We start from the raw sequence: 3,043 nt of genomic DNA on the forward strand, positions 1-3,043 counted from the left end.
TATTAAGGCCTATCAACCTCTGGAGGGTTATTAAGGCCTATCAACCTCTGGAGGGTTATTAAGGCCTATCAACCTCTGGAGGGTTATTAAGGCCTATCAACCTTTGGAGGGTTATTAAGACCTATCAACCTCTGGAGGGTTATTAAGACCTATCAACCTCTCGAGGATTATTAAGGCCTATCAACCTCTGGAGGGTTATTAAGACCTATCAACCTCTGGAGGGTTATTAAGACCTATCAACCTCTGGAGGGTTATTAAGACCTATCAACCTCTGGAGGGTTATTAAGACCTATCAACCTCTCGAGGATTATTAAGACCTATCAACCTCTGGAGGGTTATTAAGACCTATCAACCTCTGGAGGGTTATTAAGGCCTATCAACCTCTGGAGGGTTATTAAGGCCTATATCAACCTCTGGAGGGTTATTAAGACCTATCAACCTCTGGAGGGTTATTAAGGCCTATCGACCTCTGGACTAATAATTGTCTTTTAAATGAGTTTAGTTTAGACATTCTTCTAAACTATTCCATTCTTATGTAACATTTACGCTAAGAATCTCCTAATAACAGTTATCTGTTTAACGTGTCCGTCTGTCAAGTCTTGTTCTGTTGTTTTACTGTCCCGTTGTTCTGTTTCTGTTTGTGTGTGTGTTCGTACCTAATAATGGAAGGTAGTTACTTAATATTAGGTAAATATGACGTCGTAGCCTAGCTCTTAGGGTGAGTCTTTGTAGGTAAACAAAAGTCCTTGTAGGTAAACAAAAGTCCTTGTAGGTAAACACACAATATATATACACGTACAAATTTAATGCTTAAACTTCGATCATAAAATATAGCAAATTCCAAATATATTACGCCTGCCAAATTTTAGTCCAACAAAATGATTAGTTTTTTTCGCTGATTTTCGCGGCAAATATAGTGATCAAATACACGGAGAAACTTTGAAATGCAAAAATAATCCACAAAAAGCAAATATTTCAAGAATCCGGCCAAAATTATCAAGGTACAAGGGTGAAGTTTTAAAGCAAACGTCAACAAATGATGGCAGATATTTGGCGCCAAAAGCTGGAAAATTGTTCCCGCTCCTTCATCAGCTGTTCATGGGCCGTTAGCCTTTGTTTACATCTTACAGAAATTTTGGCGCGAAAACTGCGAACATTTAAAGAATGTATTATGGTAAACTCAGGTTATTTCAGTATAGTATTTCTCTCTCTCTCTCTCTCTCTCTCTCTCTCTCTCTCTCTCTCTCTCTCTCTCTCTCTCTCTCTGTCTCTCTCTCTCTCTCTCTCTCTCCCTCTCTCTCTCTCTCTCTCTCTCTCTCTCTCTCTCTCTCTCTCTCTCTCTGTCTCTCTCTCTCTCTCTCTCTCCCTCTCTCCCTCTCTCTCTCTCTCTCTCTCTCTCTCTCTCTCCCTCTCCCTCTCCCTCTCTCTCTCTCTCTCTCTCTCTCTCTCTCTCTCTCTATTAGTGTACCAACACGTACGTATTATGAAAGAGGATATATTCAGGTATTGTAAACTAATGTGTTGTATATTTAATTTGGACTGATAGTGTCTGCCTGAAAGTGTACAATGTTTTATTTTTGAGTGTGTCAGCTGTGATTGTTGTGGTGGTGGGGTGATTGTTGTGGTGGTGAGGTGATTGTTGTGGTGGTGGGGTGATTGTTGTGGTGGTGATTGTTGTGGTGGTGGGGTGATTGTTGTGGTGGTGAGGTGATTGTTGTGGTGGTGGGGTGATTGTTGTGGTGGTGAGGTGATTGTTGTGGTGGTGGGGTGATTGTTGTGGTGGTGAGGTGATTGTTGTGGTGGTGGGGTGATTGTTGTGGTGGTGGGGTGATTGTTGTGGTGGTGGGGTGATTGTTGTGGTGGTGAGGTGATTGTTGTGGTGGTGGGGTGATTGTTGTGGTGGTGGGGTGATTGTTGTGGTGGTGGGGTGATTGTTGTGGTGGTGGGGTGATTGTTGTGGTGGTGGGGTGATTGTTGTGGTGGTGGGGTGATTGTTGTGGTGGTGGGGTGATTGTTGTGGTGGTGGGGTGATTGTTGTGGTGGTGGGGTGATTGTTGTGGTGGTGGGGTGATTGTTGTGGTGGTGAGGTGATTGTTGTGGTGGTGGGGTGATTGTTGTGGTGGTGGGGTGATTGTTGTGGTGGTGGGGTGATTGTTGTGGTGGTGGGGTGATTGTTGTGGTGGTGGGGTGATTGTTGTGGTGGTGGGGTGATTGTTGTGGTGGTGGGGTGATTGTTGTGGTGGTGGGGTGATTGTTGTGGTGGTGAGGTGATTGTTGTGGTGGTGGGGTGATTGTTGTGGTGGTGGGGTGATTGTTGTGGTGGTGGGGTGATTGTTGTGGTGGTGGGGTGATTGTTGTGGTGGTGGGGTGATTGTTGTGGTGGTGGGGTGATTGTTGTGGTGGTGGGGTGATTGTTGTGGTGGTGGGGTGATTGTTGTGGTGGTGGGGTGATTGTTGTGGTGGTGGGGTGATTGTTGTGGTGGTGGGGTGATTGTTGTGGTGGTGAGGTGATTGTTGTGGTGGTGGGGTGATTGTTGTGGTGGTGGGGTGATTGTTGTGGTGGTGGGGTGATTGTTGTGGTGGTGGGGTGATTGTTGTGGTGGTGGGGTGATTGTTGTGGTGGTGGGGTGATTGTTGTGGTGGTGGGGTGATTGTTGTGGTGGTGGGGTGATTGTTGTGGTGGTGGGGTGATTGTTGTGGTGGTGGGGTGATTGTTGAGGTGGTGGGGTGATTGTTGAGGTGGTGGGGTGATTGTTGAGGTGGTGGGGTGATTGTTGAGGTGGTGGGGTGATTGTTGAGGTGGTGGGGTGATTTGATGGGGTCTATTTTTGTAGTCACTGTGGTCTAGTTGGCAATATATATATATATATATATATATATATATATATATATATATATGTTTGGGAGGAACAAGATACAATCCCCACTAAAGCAGACTAACTCCCGGGTACCTTTTTCTTTTTTTTTCTTTTTTTGAGATATATACAAGAGTTGTTACAATCTTAATTTTTTTTTAAATTTTGCCCCGAGGGGCGAGTTTATT

The sequence above is a fragment of the Procambarus clarkii genome, chromosome 5 (assembly GCF_040958095.1).
Source record: "Procambarus clarkii isolate CNS0578487 chromosome 5, FALCON_Pclarkii_2.0, whole genome shotgun sequence".
NCBI lineage: Eukaryota > Metazoa > Arthropoda > Malacostraca > Decapoda > Cambaridae > Procambarus > Procambarus clarkii.